This window comes from Gymnoscopelus microlampas (genome assembly GCF_963454915.1).
Source record: "Gymnoscopelus microlampas genome assembly, chromosome: 9".
Classification (NCBI taxonomy): Eukaryota; Metazoa; Chordata; class Actinopteri; order Myctophiformes; family Myctophidae; genus Gymnoscopelus; species Gymnoscopelus microlampas.
The window spans coordinates 34,058,018-34,079,531 of NC_139946.1; the positions used below are offsets into that span (position 1 = coordinate 34,058,018).

The window sequence follows — 21,514 nt, forward strand, 5'->3', positions numbered from 1 at the left end:
AACTAGATCCCAGTATCACTGTAACTAGATCCCTTATCATGACGGAGGATTTGATAGTCTTTTTGTGAGTTCCTCTCAAGTTGCACTGTGGTACAGTTAGTAGCAGACAGCCCCGATGGTAAACTGAATGAGCAGAGATAATACTGCTCTTTATATTTCCTTGGAATCCTTCCAGGAATCCTTTCAGGGGAGCAACTGGTTATACAGGCTCTTAAGTAGTTTTTTTGACGAAATACAGGTTATGGGGCAAGGAGGGCAAAAGTGTGGAGAAAGGGGGTATGCCATAGCATTGTATATTTGCATGTTCTGGCATGTAGCCTAGAGAAAAGCGTAAGTGCATAAGATATTCCAAAAAAGGATTTGCTTGGATTTACCATTCATCCCGCTTAAAGCAGACAGACCATCATTAAAAAAAAGAAAAAGAAATTTGAAAAAAAGAAGAATGATGCAAACATTGTATCTGCATTTGAAATTACCTCACGGTTTCCGTTTGGGATAAACTCGTTCCTGTTTACAGGAAACACTTCCAATCCGGTGTGTGTATATGTGTGGTATAGAATGCATAGGAACTTTCTACAAGCTGAACACTCAACACCTTTTTCTACTCATAATTTAGTCAGGCTGCAGTGCATGCATAACAATAGCCATGTGTCATCGGCAAAAAAAAAACACACACATGTAAAGGTGTGGACGGGAGAGGATGCATATATTCAACATACAGAATGAGGCAGAGACACAGATGTGGCTGCAAGTACGCGGGCGCACACACACACACACACACACACACACACACACACACACACACACACACACACACACACACACACACACACACACACACACACACACACACACACACACACACACACACACACACACACACACACACACACACACACACACACACACACACTACTGTATAGGCCAGTGGAGGAAATGGAAACAGCTTAATGCAGGGAAGCTATAATGAGCAGATGCTGTTGACAGAGTCAGGAAGGGAAAAAATACAGACTAGAAGCTTGTGTTCACACCTCAGGAGGAGGGGTGGGGGGGGGGGGGGGGGGGGGGAAGAAAGGACCGGGGCCAGACTATATGGCTGGTCTGCAGGATCGGAAAACCCGGAATTGGAATTCTAATGATTCTGTCACTATCTGTAATGCCTCGTCAAGCAATAATCTGTCTCACTCACATGAATACATGCATGGATGGCATTCCATGTGTGGGCGCGCACGAACGGGCACGCACGCACACAAAACTTCCCCGCTCCCTTTGGAGCGGGGAAGCAAAACACTTCACGGTGGGTCATTTGCATGTGTTTCAGCAGAGTGACTGCAGTCGGTCTGTGTATCCGTCTGTCTGTCATCCGTGTGTTATTGTCTGTCTTGTCTCTGTCGCCTCTGATGGAACAGACTGAGTGAGAGCGTCTCCCTTGCCAATTAAAAATCCCCCCGCTACAGAGAGGAGAGAGGCATGGCATCCAGGAGCTGTCTCCCTGCTGATGTCATCAGACCGATTCACTAAAGGTTAATAATGCTAATTAAACAGAGCTATCTGCATGGCTCTCTCTGTGTGTGTGTGTGTGTGTGTGTGTGTGTGTGTGTGTGTGTGTGTGTGTGTGTGTGTGTGTGTGTGTGTGTGTGTGTGTGTGTGTGTGTGTGTGTGTGTGTATTGAGAGGGGTTGGACAGTTTATGTGTGCAACTGTGCATGTGTAGATGCATGATGCGTGTATGTGCATGCATGTTTTTTTGTGCATGCGTCTGAGCATTTTGCTGCTTCATTCATGTTTATTTTAGATTTGTTTGGCTTTTCTGCTGGCCCGTGTGCAGGCTTTGAAGATCATTAAAATAACTGTTTGAATAATACCCTCTCCAGGGATTGCGTGGACTATATTGGGAATGTTATTTCCTGAGATCTACATTTAAGAGCTCGTTTTAAATAAGTTTGCAGGCTTTCATAATATAAAGGGGCTAACAAATTAGGAGGATTTAAAAGTACCCAACACTGGAGGCAGAAAAATAGCCTAGAGAATTTCCAATTATTTTCTTTTAAATGAAAACATTTGTTAAATGTCCCATCCTGCATTATTCTCACCTTTTAACTTAAATAACCTCCAAAGGAGAAAATCAATAATCTGTGGTTTTCACTGCATTTTGGAAAGAAATGACAGAAATTCTGTCAGAAATGACATACCTGTAGTCATTTAAGATTTCAAATATTTCTTTAGACATTATGTCCTTCATTTCAAAGACCAGTCTGCACAATTAAGAAGGGGGGTATTTAGGAAAACACAATACAAACACAATGAGTGAGTTTGAGAAGTCTTACAGCGTGTTCCTAATTCTTGTAATAAAAACTGTACGTACCATGCTGTTGTTCATGCATTGCCCTAGAAAGTCAAATCCTTGTTAATGAATGTAATCGGGGATTCCTCAACTCCCTGTCCAACTCAGAAGAAGACAGAGCCAATGCACTCTTGAGATAAGCAATAGTGAAACAGGCATGCCTTCTCAGGCAGAGAGTGCTTGCCACAGAGTTATACTGTATGCAGACTACCGGTGCTGGGTAATGCAAGACTGTTTTCACAAATCTTAAGGAGAGATGGTTCAGACCTTGGTTCAGATACAGTACAAGCTGAACAGTACCTTAACTGGATTTCTAGAGTTGAGTTATGTTTAAAAAAATCTATAAAAGATACCATTTGACGTATAAAAAGACTAATTGCTGAGTAAAATCTGATCTATAACCTTGTGTGTAGGTATACCCATAGCTAAGGCTCAGAGCTCTGTTAAGACAAACTCTGGACACATCTGTAAAGGAATTGTAAGGCCAGGTGTAAATGGGGCCTATTTCACAGTGCTGGAGCCAGGGGCTGGCTGGCTATGGTGACATTTAGATTTTCTGATTCTTTACACTTCAGCCTGCTGCGTTGTTAGATTGGGGCTGGCATCCTTAACTCCTCTCGCTGACCCGCTATGTCTCTGACTGCCTGCGTGTCAAAATACCCAGGGGGCATCTGGGCTCCCTGTCGTTCTGCCACCTCCCACACCCCATGTTAACGAGATCAATTAAGACTGCCACATTACATCAACATGGCACCAGGGAACTCAGGACAATTAACGAAGCCAACTCAATCAGGAGGAGTAAACGAGGCGAGCAGGGTAAAGACTGCATACTCTTGAGCCTCACTCTCTCACGCCAAGTTCTAATACATAGGTAAAGTAAAAATGGCATAAAAAAACACATTTCTAAATGGAATTAAAAGCATATGCTGGGCTTAAAAGTATGTGTCAAATAGTGTCAAATCTTGTTTTGGGTGGCAGGGTGGTCTTCCTGGCACTTGTTAAGGCACTCAATTCGTCATCTCCTGCTTACCTCCCTACTATCCCCTCCTCTTTTCTGGCATTGTTTTGTTATTTGACTCATTTTCCTGTTCCAGAACTCTCACTGTGGCTTCCCCTATTCGCGTCACACGGATACATTTTTTCCTTCCGCAACGTTCAGCAGGCAAAAACTCCAGATGCCAGCCTGGATGCCTTCCTTTCTGTCGTGTGAAGGAGGCAGCTGCTTGGCTGCCTACTTGGCTGAGTTGACTGGCTTGGCCACTGGTGGCAGTGGGGCAGCAGCAGCTAAAAGCTGAATCCCTGACTATTCATAGATGCGTGGATGGCAAAGGCCAGTTCACAGTTTTGACCAGAGAGAGCTAGAAATACACTGCTGGCCGGCCACACAGCTCAAGGGACTGGGTGCAAGCTAGCAGCCTGGTTTTCAGTGCGCTGTAGGCAGTGAATCAATAGAAACTAAGACAATCATATACATGGGCACTCAGTAACCGAGCCTGTAGCTGGTTCTATAAGGACTTATATGAGATCATTTGGAAGAAAATAAGGATTTGGTTGGATAATAGTTAGTGGGGCTGTAAGAATCTAATGAATCTCTTTGACATATTGATGACTTCTTTCCTGTTGATTTAAGTAAAAATAAACAACATTTGGCTAGACCACCAACCACTCAATTTAAACAAACAATGCTTTCTGTCTCTGACTTCGTTCCATCTGATGGGAGCCCAGCAATCACACAGCAGGCCAAGTCACAAAGCTAGCTAATTATATTATACACAGAAGACACAGGGAGCGAAAGGAATGGTAGCAAAATCTTTTTCTTTGCCTTACCACTTCAAGAACACATCTGTTTATGCATAATTTTGTCATTTTATGCCCAAATGTCCAGTTCAAGACAAACCATAGACCTGCATTTACCTTTGCAGTTAACTTTTTCCAAGAAAAACGCAAAGGGATGCATGGCATTGGTAGCTTGAAAATCTGTTATTTTTGGCAAGCAACACCATCGCACAGCAAAATGTAAACTGGACTTAAGAGGAGTCAACACAAGAAAGAAGAGGTGCAATAAAGTAGAGCAGAGATGGACATGAGAAGATTAGAAGAGAACCATGGTCGGGAACTGCCTTGCAAAGTGGAGCAGCTCAGCACAGGGGCTGAGTAGACAACAATGTGGGGACAGACTCAACTCCAATGGGGGGTACGGGGAACAGCAGCAATGTAGCAAACCTAGAATGATGTGGGGCAAAATGGGGCAGAAGCTGAGGCAAAGCTGGGCAGAATGGGGAGAGAGATAGAGAGAGCAAGGTGCAAAGTGAAGCTCGTTAGCCTGACGTGCTGGTCCTGTGAGAGAAACAGAACGGAGCTGTGCGCCACGGAGGTCGGCAACTGGCTTTAGCTCCTCTTTCATCCCCGCTTCCTCCCTCCCTGCATTATTCATTTAAAACAGGAGAAGAAGAAAAACAAAGGGGGCAGGAGAAGATTAAAAAAAAAAAATCTGGATCAAGGCAAACTGGGGTGTGTGGGGGGGGTGAAGCGGGAGATGAATGGAGAAGCGAAGGGGAAGGGTGCTGCAGGAGTTAAGTAGTCGCAAAAGATGGGACCTGCTAAATCAGCTGTAAAGCCAAGGACAATAAATATGAACGCGAGGCTGATGAGCCTGCGCTTCCTCAAGAGCAGGCAGGCAGGCCTGGAAACGAAAGAACAGAGAGAAAGGGGTAGAGGAGTTGAAAAGAAGAGGGGGGCAGGACTGGGTTTTTTGTAAGGGAGAGCGGAAAAAAATGTGATACGATATGGCCTGAGTGTGGGGATGTGAGGGACTCAAAGGCACCTTAGAGCCACCCGGAAGACGAGAAACGGCGACAAAGTCCTAGAAGAGGCGCTGTCCATGATTACAAGAAGTGCAGAAAAACCTTTGAGTCTGCACTCATGAAAGCCCACCCCAGGCCTCGTCGTCTGAAGCCCCTTGCCTGACTAACAGTATAGAGACAGAGTGAAAGAGAGAGACAGAAAGAGAGAGGGCGCTAATGATGGAGGGGTCCGGATACCACAGAAGCGGGCGCACTCTCTGAGTCATTTTAATCACTATTCAAAATCATTAGGCCGAATGTGTCAGCTTGTGCGTGTGTGTGTGTGTGTGTGTGTGTGTGTGTGTGTGTGTGTGTGTGTGTGTGTGTGTGTGTGTGTGTGTGTGTGTGTGTTCATTGGACCACGAGTTGAGGATGAGAGAAAAAAAAAAGAGCGGAAGAGGACCAATTACACCTCAGAGAGGCTGGCGCACGACACACTCTTTGAGGTCTTTGAGTCAGAGAGGGTCTAAGAATTAGATGGAATAGGAAATGTGAAGAGGAAACTTTATTGTCTCACAACCTAGAAAAAAAGATTAACAGGGAGAAGACGACGACGGAGAAAAAGTTGAAGATGAAGAAGTCACACTTCTTCACATACTTTTTACGCTGGTTTAATCTACTGCAGACTTATTTTAATCAGCTCAGTGTGGGATTACGACACTTTCTGGCCAATCAGGGAGGGTGAAACCAAACAACATCGACATCACACTCGACTCATTATTTTACAACTAACAAAACATGGTCTGGACTAATGACTAGGCCGAATTCAGAATGTCTGTTGTCAATGGCGTCGATGTACCTGATCAGCTTTAATGAGGATTTTCAAACTCTTTCAAATGAGGGCAGGACAATGCAAGAAGCTTGTGTTTAAGAGAGTCAAACATCACTTTCAGACACAAAAAGCAGTGGAATTAAATCTGAATATAAATTATTAAAAAGGAAATCTGTGCAAATCCACTAGTGGATGCGTGTTTCTTTGTGTAAGGGCTGGGAAATAAATACCCTCAAATAATTGTTGACTTGACTTTGTGGGTAAAATGTGCAATCGACTGTAGACATTGAGAGGCTGTAGACATTTGACAACCACAGCAGTGCGCGCTGATGGTCTTTCATACACAGCTGTGTAACCTAAGTTCAGAGCGTGTGCGCATATGCCAACCACTTGTCCATATAATCAAGCTAAAACACATTACCGGTACACGTTTATAACATCATTGAAAAACAGCAACATCACAGCTAACCCGTGATTCAAGCTAAGAACTTGTTTTTTTGTATCTGTTCGGTGTTAAAACACCTTAAAAAAGACATAATAATCAGGCAGAAAAAACATGAGGGATTTTGAGAAACTAACATTTTAAAGTTGTTGCTGTTGTCATCTCAAATAAACCAACCAGTGTTATTTCAGCCAGCAGCAGGAAATAAATCCATGATGCAGAGTGTGTTGCTTATTGCCCCATGCGACATAACACTATGATAGCTTGTTGAACGAGCCTGCATACCTGTTAATGCTTATGTCTATTAAATATGATTTCACAATACCTTTTGTAAGTTTGCTATTGACAGTGAGCACCCTCTTGTTGATGTAATGGTACTGAGCACCAGTTCTGACATTGCATGCAGTAATGTGCACCATTTTCTATGTAAAATATAATAATAATAATAATAACAGACTATAATAAAAAGAATCGGACCGTTTTTAAGACCCATTTTCGAATGTAATTTCTGAGCTCAGGTAACAGCCCTGGTGTGTGTGTGTGCGCACACGTGCGTTATGCCTTCACTAAACTCTCCCAACGAGAAAGAGCATGGTGAGATGATAAGAGAATTAAGACAAAGCAAAGCGCCAAGGTCTTCTGGGACTCAGCGAGGCCAGTGATCCATATTCCTGCTCTCCGACTATTTATAGGTTGTCTTTACATTTTTCACTTTCACATTTTATAGGCTAATGATTATTTCACTGCAGAAGTAAATAGCACAGCACAAATGGCCCGGGCTCCATGTGAGGCCTAAGTTGATTTATTCCCCCCCACTGTTCACATACACTAGCCTGCATATAAGCGTGTGTGTGTGTGTGTGTGTGTGTGTGTGTGTGTGTGTGTGTGTGTGTGTGTGTGTGTGTGTGTGTGTGTGTGTGTGTGTGTGTGTGTGTGTGTGTGTGTGTGTGTGTGTGTGTGTGTGTGTGTGTGTGTGTGTGCATTACATCTGAAATAGCTACTGCAATGTAGATATGCACTCTATCATCTGACCCTAAATGAACCAACCATCCCATAAACAACGATGAACTGCCCTCTGTTTTCATCTCTGTAGAGAGAGAGAGAGTGTGAGTGAGTGAGTGAGTGAGTGAGTGTTACTCTAAGTTTCCTTTCCAATTCCGAGCTTTTATTTACAGTACAAATGTCTGCCATTGACCAAGACAACTCAAGCACATGCAGGTGTGAGACAATCTCCTCCCCTTTGGTCTCCTCTTCCCCGCCTTGTGTGCTCTCTTGTTGTTGTCAAGGCGAGCTGGCGTGCGGCTAAAGGCCCCGGCCACCTCTTTGCTCCATTGTCCTTCCCACTCCACCACACTGATGGCTCTCTTGTGGCGGGTGGGTGGTGTGTGTCCTTTGTTGCAGGCCTGTCACTCCAGCAGGTGCCTTACAGCAGAAGGCAGCGAGCCAGCGTGGCAGCGCCGCTTCGTTAGCGCACGGGCACACGGCCGTTTGATGTGCTCGTTTCATCGAGCCATACACGGCTGGCCCGAGAGGATGCTAATAATCACTTGAAAAACAAAGCCAAGAAAGAAAAACATTACATTCGGCGTTGTAAAAGGTAAACTCCAATTTCAATGATAAAAGAGGAGTGAGGGGCAGCTATAATGTCAGCCGACAAAAGAGAAAGAAATGCACGTGTGTTTTTCTCATTGCCCTCCTCACAAACACACACACACACACACCAACGCACACTGTCAATCACTGAAAATAAACAAGGGGGTATTGACAAAATCGCTGACTGTGAATAGCCAGACAGCATCATGTGAAGGAAAAGTCTGTGGAAACGAGAGCTGCAGCTCTGCAGAGTCCTGCAGTGTTCTCAGTTAGAAGCCGGGCATCTTGTGTGTGGGGCGGCAGGCTATGAAGGAGAGAAGCCCCATGGCATTTAAGGACAGGGACCCTGGTGGTCTGGGCCTTAGCCTTCTTGTGGCCCAGGGCTACAGTAGAGCCATATGAAATCCGTTTTATTTTTTTCCCAATTCCGTTTTATTTTTTCCCAAATTCTGTTTTTTCCATTTTAATATTTCTGAATTCTGTATTTTGCTTTTTATGCTCATTTTTACCATAAAAAAAAGTGTCTGGTAAGTGGAAATGAATAAATGTTCAAGATATAACAGTCCATACATGGCCCTTGTTGTGTTATACGCAAAAATGTTCCCAAAATAATTCGGTGACTTCGGTCTGAGCATGCGCAAAATGGCGTCGCGCATGTATTATTGTTTCTATCGTCTTTCTAAGACTATTTCTACGTGGATTTTACTGTTTATAAAGTAGGATGTGGCCATGCAAAATGGTGGTGTCCCGTGGATTTGTAAAAATTCGCGGTAAAAAAAAATATTTTACCGCGATTTTTTTTTTTTTTCCAAATTCTGCAATATTCCGTGTTTTATTCCAATTCCATTTTTATTGGTCATTTCCGCGATTCCGTCCGCGATTCCGTTAACACGGATTTCATATGGCTCTAGGCTACAGTCCCAGCCAACTCACAACTCTCAGTTATAATATAAACTGAATGTGTAATCTTCAACACATAATTAGAGATAGAGAGAGAAAGAAAGAGAGAATCCAGCACAAATCAAAAAGGTGCACATACATGAACCTTCTGAAACTATAAAAAAGGCCCAGTCACACCAGTATGTATGAGAGCGATATATTTCAGACTACATTTAATTTATTTGAAAAGAATCACCACGTCACAAATTCACAATCAGTCAGAAATCATCAACTTTGACACACATACAGTATTTCCACCATCGACCAACAGTCACACTGTTTTGATTTTGTTGACCTCAGATGGGGCAGAAGCAGCCATAGGAATCCAGACGAAGCGATCATTTTACTTAACCCTACTTTGTACAAATCTGCTATGCCAATAATATCAGAATATAAATTTAAACACAAAGGAGATCAATCATGGTTTGCAAGTCAGTCATGAGGTAGGTGTAGGACAAGGACCCTGGTGGTGTGATTTAAGACCCTGGACTGGTATTTCAAAGGAATTTCGTTCTGACATAAGTTTCCTTAATGTAATTGTGTTTAGTGCTTTCTTCTGTTACAAGCAAAACTTTAAGATGCTGCACCTTGCAACGAGTGGAGGAAGTTGTTTGGTCACTAGCTTTCGGTTCCCCAGGCACACACACAACGGAATTTCGTTCTGACGATTTCTGCTGTGACAACATCAAGTCTGTGAAGATTTTAAGCATTCTGGGCCGGATAAGACTATAAACTATTAGCTTTTGTATTGTATGTTCAGAGTAATTTACAGCCTCTGAAGATCATCACCGCCACCTTAAGCTCACATTGAGTAGTTAATATTTGAAGCTTATTTCTATCTTATATTCTTCCCCAGGCTTGCAGAGAGCCTTAAAATATACAGACACAAAAAAAACACATTAGGAGTTGTTGATTTATCACTCTAGTTGCAATGGATGTCATCACTGCAGGTGCTGTAATGTCAGGAACTTTAAATTGAGCTTACTTCCAGCAGACATATGAAACCATCTTATGTACTGTATGTAAATGCTTGACCACAACACAGTGAAGAAGGACCCACAAGTGCAGTTCTGGTGGCACAGCCCTCAACAATGTCACACACTATACCGTGATAAAAGGGAAAATAAACACAAAATAGGGGCAACATGTGACCTCACCAAATTGTAGGTTACTCAAGGTTACCAAAGGTAGAGCTCAACCAAGAATCAGGTCAAATAGCTGCAACCATTTTAACTAGTGTCTGCACAGACTAGCACACCGCCGAGAAAGACAGCCTAGGGCTTTGGGGTATATTAGTGCCCTATGGCTAGATTTATGGTCCACCACAATGCCACGACACAGCACAGCCTTAACGGCTCCAGGTCCAATGAGAGTTTAGTTCGTTAGCCATGCCACAGACTGACCACCAAATTAGCTTCATCACCTCTGGCAGCAGGATATCAGATGTGACATTCTGTACCTGAGAGCTGGGGCTAAGTTGCCTATGTTTTTGTGACGAGCTGGAGAGGGTTATATAGCAGAAAACCACGGAACTCAACACGCTTTATTAGGAGGAGGTGGCAAAAATAAACATGCCACTTTTCTGTTAATTTTTGAAGGATTGTTTTGACAGTCTGACCAACAATTGTGTATTTCTTGAATGTCTCTAAATATCCCATTGCTTTGTCTTCAGCTTTTCAAATACTGAGCACACATTTATAATCCCATCAACAGGCTTTTTGACATTTGCCGGTGATGACTTAAGTATCCGCCTTAAAATTTGTAAGCTAACAACAATTTTAGCAAACAATAAATACAGTGCATGAAACTAAGACAGCCGTGTTACTGTGGCAAATGCGTCAGATGACAGAATACTCAGTGGCAAAAGGCAATTAACATCCCCACATTGCTCTCACACACACACACACACACACATTAGGGTTGGGAAGTGTAATGGTAATACGGTAATCCAGGGTGGTTTAAATATCTAACATCATAACATTTCATCATGTCATAAACAGAGATACAGTGGACATCGTCATCCATTGAAGCAAGTTCCAACTAAGACTCACCAATGTTAAAGTTGTTATTAATGTACTTTCTGAGTTATTTTCTGTGTACTGTAACTGCAGTGGGGTGCACATGCGAGAACAAAGTGCAAATTGCATCAACATTATGGAATTAAATTAAATGGCAGTCGTATTAGTTGGACTGAGAGAGGTTACAATGGAAAAGCAACATGTGTTTATTCCAGTTTGTAACAAATCTGTTAAGGGCTATCAATGGGTCCTGGGAAAGCAATGACAGTAGTTCAACCGCATCGCCTTAACCATGATGTGTGGAGAGGATAAGCACTGTTATTTGATATTTTCTACAAGAGCATGATGAATCTACGAGACTGCTACTACTGCAAAAAACAAAACAAAAAAAAAACATCTGGCACGTGCAGCTTATTTTCCCCTTCGCACAAAACGATGGTCTCTCTCATATACAGTATGAGCCCCCACTTCTCTCTCTCTCTCTCTCTCCCTCCCTGGATAGTTTGAAGCAGTTACCCTGCATCAGCATCGGAGTTTGTCTAAGAGGAAATGACAAGAGCAAGATGTCCAAATCATTAGTAATGTGAGAGGAGCAGTTCCCAGGCATGTCTCGTTACATAGCTGAGTGCTAACGTGTGGGGCTGAGGGCTGATGTCTGGGGTTCACCAGGCCTGGGCAGAGGACCACAACCCCTTTACCAGCTCCACAGCTAGTAATGGAAATGTACATGGCCGTGACCTGAAAAGCACCTTTTACCACGACCCTGTCACTCAAGAGATCCTTTGGGGGGAAAGGGAAAAAATGTGACCAAAAGGCAGCCCGGGATATAATGTAATAGATGCAGAAACAAACAGACGCATGCGCACACACTGATATGGATGCAAGATTACGTATAAGTAAGCCTGTGGATATATACTGTAAAAACATGCACACACACTCATGGTGGGCCCATGGGAAAATGGCTCCACTGAAATCAAGCTTGGGTCTGGCGCTGGTTCTGTCTCAGTCTGCTGTGGGTTCTGTGGTGGGCCCTGCTGCCTGACACACACACACACACCACACATGCACGCACACACACACACAAACCTAACCAGATCCAGAGACACTGTAGACAATCTGAGGTCAAATGTAGTGCTTTTGTGTGTGTGTGTGTGCATGTGCATGTGCATGTGCATGTGCATGTGCATGTGCATGTGCGTGTAAACGTGCCAGAGAGGATGCCTCCTCCCTATAATGCCTGATAAAAATAGCAGATGTACAACCTCACAACGCGTCGTGCTACAATGCATTGTGAGATTGTAGATCACCAATTTCAGGGCACAACACCTGCACGCAACTAAGTATATCAGAGTTTTAATGTTCTAGTGCGGGTTCTCAAACTTTTTTACACCACTACCCCATAATGAGGGATTTTGTGGGCCTTTTTTTGTGTTGCTGCTTGTTCTTGGTCGTGTTGGAAGCGGAGCTGTGTGTGTCTGAGGAGTCAAGTGGCCGTCCTCTCACGTTGGTCGCAACAACGTTTTTTTTGGTTGCCAATGCGTGACCCCGACGGTACCTTCCCGCGAACCCACTTTGCGTCGCGACCCAAAGTTTGAGAACCGCTGTTCTACAATAACATATCAATTCAATTAGATTTCTACAACAGCAGACGACACTACAACAATTTACAGTAGTAACTAAAAAGACAGCTAACATTTTTAAAAATGTAAAGACTGGGGGAAAAAAAGTCTCTACCTTTTATTTCAGAACATAAGAATATTTGTTACTTTTATCTAAATGTTTTATATTTGCACTTAATGAAAAATTGATTTCCTATGGTAATGGCCAAGTTAGTAAATTTTGCAACGCTCACATGAGCTTATTCTACCATTGTTAGTGACTTGTATGGTTCAAAGCCGGACAAAATAAATGGTTTCATTTCAGACTGCCCGCTCCTGCCCACAGTAATATATAAGTACCGTTTAGTCCTGCAGAATCCCGCAATATTGCCATCTACTGTAGTCCCGCTGCACATCCTGCAATATTTCTATTGGGACCCCTAAACATTACAAATAGAAACACAGCATGAGAGAGAGGAGTAGGTGAGAGAGCCATTGCAGCACCACGGACAGCGACATGGTTTGTTGCTTGCAAGTAGGTTATTCTTAAATATTTGCATAGAGGCTACCTGTCAGTAACAACGTTATTACGTTCTCCTCTGCATTTAGCCATAAGATAAATGCGTTCATATGATATGAACACATCATCCGACCTGTCTTGCTTTGTAATCTCCTGCTTTGATTTTCTGAGCTCCTTCATGCTGCAACTGTGCCCACTAGTGATACACGGGCCGACCCGTTACCCGCAGGTCCCGCGGGTCAACCCGCGGGGCGGGCGGACGAGTCAAGATTTCAGAGGCAATTATGTGGGCTGCGGGTGTAGCGGGTCAACACCGCTCTGAAACGCAAAAGAAGGAAAAATAAATCACATGCTCTTGTTTTGTCTTTATTCCTAATAAGAATAAGAATAATAATAATAAAACAGTTTGAATACACTTGGGGTATATATTTGAAGATTATTTAAGAATACTCAATGTTGTCGAGGGGAAAGACTTCCGTGAGCTGATGGCATTTCCAGATTACACCGTGCCCTGTCGTCAAACAATGACAACGTACCGAGAGGGAGAACGTACGCTGAGGTAACCGGAACGATTGGCCCAAAACATACTCGCCCCCATTTTTTACTGAGGTTACGTGTAGGAGTAGCTGGTGGCGACCGTTCCCAGGTCGCTGGATTTGATCCGGGGTGACCGTGTTTTAGGGCGAGGACCACGCTGAGGTTACCAAACGCTCCGTAAGATGTTACTGTATGTCACGGGACGCGGGATAACCCCACGTTTGCAACTACTTTCTCCTGCGCACTTCACCGGGTATGGACTACTATTTGTAATTATATTGTTCTAAAGTGCCTTTCATTGCCTTTATTTGAAGACTTGCCTTTCATTGCACACTTTGAAGATGCGCGATGCGCGCACACTTTGAAGATGCGTGATGCGCGCACAGATGCCACACACGTGAAATAGGCTAATTATTGAATTGAAAGAATAATTAGAATAATCGAAAAATATTCGCCAGGGTTGTCCGATTTTCGAATTTGATCATGGTCAGATTGTGCCTTCCCTAGTTAATTCAAGCTGAAACAAGCCAAGTGTTCCATGTCGGACGGATAGACAAACAAACGGACAGGGGCTAAAACAATCTCCGGTCTTCGGCCGTCCAGCCTAGCGGAGCTCTTGAACGTTTTGTGTTTTTGTAACAGGAAAATTTGTTTTTGAAATCCTATACCGTTTGCTAGTAATTGGCTTCCAAATGTAGTGGGAGGGGCGTACTTCTTGCAATATACCATACCCAAATTAAAATCACATGTTTGGAGTAGTAGTGTACTTATTTTTGATCCTCAGGCGCTCATCCTTCTTTACATGAGTGCGTTTCCTGGCAGTCCCAGTGTGTGTGTGTGTGTGTGTGTGTGTGTGTGTGTGTGTGTGTGTGTGTGTGTGTGTGTGTGTGTGTGTGTGTGTGTGTGTGTGTGTGTGTGTGTGTGTCTTTGTCTGTGTGTGTGTGTGTGTGTGTGTGTGTCTTTGTGTGTGTGTGTGTGTGTGTGTGTGTGTGTGTGTGTGTGTGTGTGTGTGTGTGTGTGTGTGTGTGTGTGTGTGTGTGTGTGTGTGTGTGTGTGTGTGTGTGTGCATGCGTAGCCGACAATCGGAGGCAACACTGCCCCAAAGGGATTTGCACATCTCGCCAGTCTTGCCCTCTTCACACACACCCCTCCACTTCTTTACCTCCTGTCCTCTCCTCTCCCCACCATGCCTACAGGGATTTCCCTTTTCAGCTCAGGAGCAATGTCAACCCCGCTTCACCATGACATCCGTACAGCTCCAATGTTCTGCCCTCCGCCAAAAAAAATAACCCCAAAACGCCACACTCCACACAAAACACTAGCCACTTTTTTACAATGGGCTGAGCCAGCGCCCAAAAATTGGTACGGATCAAACTAACCAAAAAAAAAGAAAGAAGAATTTGTAATTAAACCAGCCACATTTTAATTATTAAAAATCTATTAGCTTTCAAAATCTTGGGAAAGAATTAGGCAGAACAGTATCCGTCTCTGCTCCGAGCATTGGGGGCGTGTCCACTGAAGCTTGCCATGTTGGTTTCCCAGGAAGCGTGATTTCCCGTGAGCTTGTAGATCACCAATAGCTGCGCAACACCGTAGTGCGAGAGTACAAAACCAGGCTATTGAATACTATATAAACAAAGATGGCTGCCAATGTGCCTGTGTGACCTGTATGAATGCCCCGGTTATACAGAGGTATTATTAGCGGCCAAGCTGTGATGACAGCACTGCAGTTATGATTAGAGTATAGTTGCAGTATGACACCAGTGCATTATCAAGTGATGATTTCAGCCAGACCGCCCTAAATTCAAAACTCATTAGTCTCAGATATGGTGGAGAAAAAAAAAGTTTAAGTATAACTCCACAATTCAGCAAAACATAGTTCCCAGAATTGTTATATGTACTGTATGCAGCCATGACATTTTAACATGCATCATTGAATTTCCTTTGCAGGGTCTTTAAATAAAAACAGGACGCATGGAACAGAAATATGAAATACAAAAACATCAGGCAAAACACAGTATCTAGTTTCAAAGTCTTGTGAAGTTCATTCCAGGAGTATAGAGCACTGTACTGTTCTGAATGTAGACTTCCCCAGGTCAGTATGAACCTCACAATTAAAGTAAATGTGATCAAAAGACAAAAGTGCCTTTTAGAGCACATCCCGCCCCAGTCATTGTGCACCTATTTAACAATTTATGCCCTAAATAATGCCCTCAGATAATCATCTTAGTAAAGTTTCTTTCCATGGGCAGTCAGGTTACTGAACAGCTGACACACATTGTTATTGTATAATATGTAATGTTATCCTGTATAAGAGTATTGTATACATACTGTATGAGTGCGTTGTGTAATGTGTACACAGTCTTTGTTGGCCTGCTGTAGTCAGATGTTTTGTTGGGTTTAGTGTGTCCTTTGTGTTAATGACAGAGAGCCAGAGACAAAGTAATTAATTGTATTATAAGAGAATCAGACAATAAAGTTGAACTGAACTGAGCTGAAAATGAGCCTTGAAGGTCAGTGTGTCGTCAATTACAGTGTCATGGTATTTGTACTGCCGTACAACCTCAAAAGCCTGGTCATTAATCTCCACAGGAGAGATGACCGTAGGATTCTTCCTTAAATCTATTACCATCTCCTTTGTTTTGGATATGGTTATCCACGGACAATTTGAATACATATTCCATCACTACAGGGCTACGATCAAGGTCATCACTGTTGAGAAGAGACAAGATGACGGAACTGTCAGCGAACTTGATAATATGATGCCTCACATATTGGTTTTGGCACTCGTTAGTGTACAGGAGGACAAATAAAAGAGGTGAGAGGACGCAGCCTCGGGGCGATCCAGTGGAGGAAAAAAGGACAACTGACGAAACACCATTGACCTTCACACGTCACAACCTTCTAGTTAAGCACTTAATTAACCCTATGTGCTTTGTTGACCGGGATCCCCCACAGGTCTATACTTGGTCCCCTCCTTTCTCCCTCTACACAAATCTCTTCACCAAAAATAGCCAAGCTGCTATTTTTGGTGAATGTTGGCCTAATCTCACAGAATGTTGGCCGGCTATTATGACATGCCCAGAAAAGAGACAATAGGGTTCATGTATTTAAGAGCCAACATATCAGGGCAGGATCAATGTTGTAACTTGTGGGTGCTCACTAACCTATCTGCTAAAATACAATGTGAGGCTCTGGATACAGAGGCTGGATACAGCACGTTGCAACGTGTTGTGAGCTTGTATTTTGGCTATTTTAGAAACATTTTAGATAGATATATTTTTCTAATTGACAAAACATCAATACAAATAATATCCACATTGTATTGCACTCGTTTTTATTTACATAGATACATAAACCTAGACAGAGTCATTTACCAGTAACTGGATTGCAAGTCTTGTTCTTTGAGCCACGTTTCCATTAAAGCAAGAAGACAGGTGTTAATACACTCTGTCAGAACTGGACATTTGCCTGAAGCTCGTCAACTTTGTTAAAAGTGACTGAACATTGGCATGGATGACAGTGGAATAATGGGTATCCGACGGTGGTCCTGTCTCCGCCACATCTCCCCCTTTTCCTCACACCCATCAGCTTGGATCGGCTATTTGGTTCCCCATAGGATCTATGATGCTTGCACAGGAGTTACACAATAGCAGCAGAAACCTCCAGCCATACTGGAGAGGCTTCCGGTGCTCACTTTAGTCCACTCATTCTGCCATAAAAGTGCCATAGAAATTAGGACAAAATGTGTCAAACTGAGGCGAGTCGTTGTGCTTTTGACGTGTGCAGTTGATTTTTTTTAAATAATAAAACAGGTTAAACACACCACAGCACACACTTCACATCTACTGCTCTGTTGCTACATGTTGCCATTACCAGGGCTAAAGTGATTTGTTCAGTACAGTCCAACGTGATCTGTTCAGTACAGTCTAATAAAGTGATCTGTTCAGTACAGTCTAATAGAGTGATCTGTTCAGTACAGTCTAGAGTGATCTGTTCAGTACAGTCTAGAGTGATCTGTTCAGTACAGTCTAATAAAGTGATCTGTTCAGTAATCAGTACAGTCCAACGTGATCTGTTCAGTACAGTCCAATGTGATCTGTTCAGTACAGTCCAACGTGATCTGCTCAGTACAGTCCAACGTGATCTGTTCAGTACAGTCCATAGTGATCTGTTCAGTACAGTCCATATTCAGTCCATAGTGATCTGTACCGTACAGTCCATAGTGATCTGTTCAGTACAGTCCATAGTGATCTGTACCGTACAGTCCCAATGTCTCCTCCTGCCCTTTCTCTTCTTATCTCATCATCACATTCTACCTTCCCTCCTCTCTCACTCTTCTATCTCTCACCTATCCCTCCTCTACTCACCCGCACCACATAAGCTTCATCTGTCTTCTCTCATCTATACCCCTCCCCAGAGGCACAGAGCCAGTGCTACTGAAAAGAGCCTATTCTTTTTAAATGTTTTATAGTACAAAGAGCAGCGGGTGTTTTGTAGATGAGGAGCAATCCAGCAGTGTAATTAAAGGCAGCAGGAAGCACCATTAATGCCATAGGTTTTCGTTTGATGCTTGAAAACCTACTGTAACACAGTTACTCATCTAAAATAACACTGGGCCCTATGAGCTGACGGTCAAAGGAGCTGACTGTGTCATGTTTGAAGAGACACTTAACCTCGGCTTAATTAATTCAGCGTTGACTTATAGAATTTCCCCAAGTCGCCAAAACAAATTTGCACTATCGAACAAACTTCAAATTATGCTAATCCTATTTACTCGTAGTACACAGGTTAGCATTTTATGCCCTTTATGTTAGACCGAGGGGGAATAAATTAATCATTATCTTCTATGAGTCGACAATTAGCAAGTGACTCCTGGGGCAGCAGAGAAGTGTGTTTTAAAATGGTGTAGTAGTTTCTTGATACTTCTCTCCTCTATGGGGAGGCCGGAGGACGTGCCATTAACAAAAACATACCACTGTCAACTCCCAAATGATTAGCTAAGTAATTACCTTTCTTGGTGCTTGCTTTTCTTTCACTGCATACACAAGGATTTTGGATGGGGAGCAAATCGGATGCCCACTACTTTCCTAGGCAGTGTTTTGCTAGCAGTGGGTCTCGACAAAATAGGATTCGAAAAGAAAACTGACAAATGTTTCTGATGTCCTCTCTGGTAGAGCTGGCCAAGTTAACTTTGACAAGCTAATTTGGCCTCTCAAACACAACTTGACAAGTCACGCTTGGTACGTTTTGGTCACCGCTATAACAATGCGTCCTAGCTCAAACACCACTGTGTGTGTGAGGGGTCAAATTCACAGTTTGGACGGCGCTGCACAACAAAGGTTATAAATGATGTGCCATATGCTGGCAGCAATCTTTATCCAAAACACAGAGCGTACTTAAATAAAATGTAGGTATAGCTACTTATCTAGCTACCGTTAACAGCTCTCTGTAAATTCAAGTACCAGTTGCTTAATCTGCAGGCAGAGGAAGACAGTCAGAACGAGTGAGTCAGAGAGATATAGAGAGAAAGAGAGAGAATGATTAGCTCCACAACAGGGGAGGGAGAGAGCTAAACCAGAGAGGCCTTTCTTGCCTCCCTACATTAGAATATTAATATTAATGAGACTTGTTATTTCCCTCCCTCGCTCTTTTTTCTTCCTCAGACGATCTGAACATGAAAAACTTTAAAAGCACAAAAATCCAGGAGTTGCGTACCACAGTTTGACCCGGAGCCACGCAGCACACACCAACTGTGACAGACTCGCTGTTCAAAGTGAACGGGAGACTCTTTCATCAGGGAATCCTGGTGTTTTCTCTTTTTTGTACACCGTCCGCGACACCACAAGCCCATGCCATCTGCGTTCTTCTGAAACCAGAACTTCAATATGTGCTGCCTGCTCGCACATTGTTTTCTAGGAGGGCCTCACAACTAAGGGCCCCGACGACAACCAGGCGTTTGGCTGGCTGTGCCGCTTGTTGACTGCTGTTTACAGCCGACCCTCCGCCGTGTGATGCAATGTTAAGTATTCACTGTTAAACTGTCAAGCCAGAGCTGGCTGTGTGCCCGCCCAGTGCTCATGCAGTATAGTGTGGCACAGGGTTCTCCAACTGCACCCAGATCCCTGCACCCCCCATCCCTACTCCCATCACCACTCCTCTGGCAGTATAGGTGACCCCGGCACAGGCCAGCCCCGCTCTCTCCACCAGCCAAAAACACCAGCGCTCATAAATGCCTAGACTCCTCACCACTGCTGAATTAAACCTTGCTTCTTTTCATTGTGATAAAAAAAACCTACTCCTTCCTCACCCCAAACACTCCTGTAAAAGACACACACACACACACACACACACACACACACACACACACACACACACACACACACACACACACACACTTAAGCCATTCAGACCTGAGACCAATTCTACAAATGTCTTCTCAATCCTTCGCTTTAAAACAAATAATTTTTGAATAGCCAAAGAACAAAATAATGGTTAAAGTGGTTACACAGATACATTCCCCGGTCTTAATGGGTTAAAGACAGTCTCCAGGCCTAAATATGCTGCTGCTGCTGGCTCCCACTGCCTGCCTTCAGACATCTGTAAAATATTTTTATTCAGTGCCCCACTACCGCACCACATTGGCAAAGGTCTCTTGGCCCCAGCTTGGCAGGACTTCTGACGGAGCCAGCCGGCAGCGCCATACAGGCCTACCCCTGCTGTTGCTGCTTCCTGCTGCTCCGAGGGAGCCGGGGCTGCCTGCCTCCCATTGACAGTGGGCCAGGGTGGGTTAGGAGGAGGAGGTCTCAGTAGGGGATCCTCCACACACCACCCGCCACCCCCCTGAAGACGAAAGATGTGGGGGGGGGGGGGGGGACTGGACTGGACTAGACAGAGCGACAAAGGACATGCAAGGTTGGGTATTGAGAGGAGGGAAGACAAAAGATTGATGATTTAAATTAAATATGGATGGAGTAGTGGAGACAGTGATGGAGGAACAAGAGAACAGTTATTAGACTGGAGGAGGGCTGGGTGGCATGGAGGGGGCAGGGGTCTTGGAGGCACGCTGGGGCAGCAGGAGATGAGGGGAGCCTCTCATGACTTCCTCATGCTTTCTTCATGCCCCCAGGCCTTGACCACAGCCTCAAAGCCCCCCGAGCCAAACCAAGAGACCAAGGGAGACTGCTGTGACTCAGGGCACAAACATGGGGAAGGGGGGGAGGTCTTGTCCCTCAAAATCTGAACAAGTTAGAAAGAAGACAGAATTAAAGGCAAAATAAGGGGAGAGAGAGAGAGAGGGGGAGAAAGGGGGGGTAAGGGACGTTTGAGGGGAGTGGGTGAAATGTTCAGACAGAGAGTCTTTCAAAACAAGATGCTCTCACACAGATCCACTCTCTTCGGCTGCAAATCCCATGTGAAACATTTAGACTCATTTGTGGTGAAGTTGGAACAAACGCCCATAGCACAGTCAGCAAGCAACGAGATGCCCCCCCCCCCCCCCCCCTCCGCTGTTCCCGAGTGCAAATTCACTCTGCTTTTGTCTCATCTCATGACAAATACATACTGTCGCCGTCACTGATGTGGTGTTTACAGTGGCATATAGCATCTTGTAATTATTCTATGAAAGCGAATTTTCATCCTCTGGGGATTTGCAGTTTTGTATTCAGATAATCAAAAGAGATGTTGGGGAGAGGGGACCACGGGATCTCCGATAAAAAGCAGTTACTGCTTCGCGAGCGATGCTTCCAGCACAGTTCACAATGTGCCAACTTGGCTTTGGCAGTGCTATTTAGATGGTAAGGCCTGTGTAATGCATACCGGGTCTTGCCTATAACATACAGTGGCCTATGGGAAAAGCTAGATGTTATAGGCATAGTAGAGTGTAGCAAATGGACCGAGTCCACAAATA

General features: G+C 43.9%; 1 protein-coding gene across 3 annotated transcripts in view; it reads right to left on the minus strand.

The window, feature by feature from the left end:
* The window catches only part of nek7 (NIMA-related kinase 7), an 80,468-nt gene that overhangs the window by 53,044 nt on the left and 5,910 nt on the right, over positions 1-21,514 (minus strand). The window lies entirely within an intron of this gene.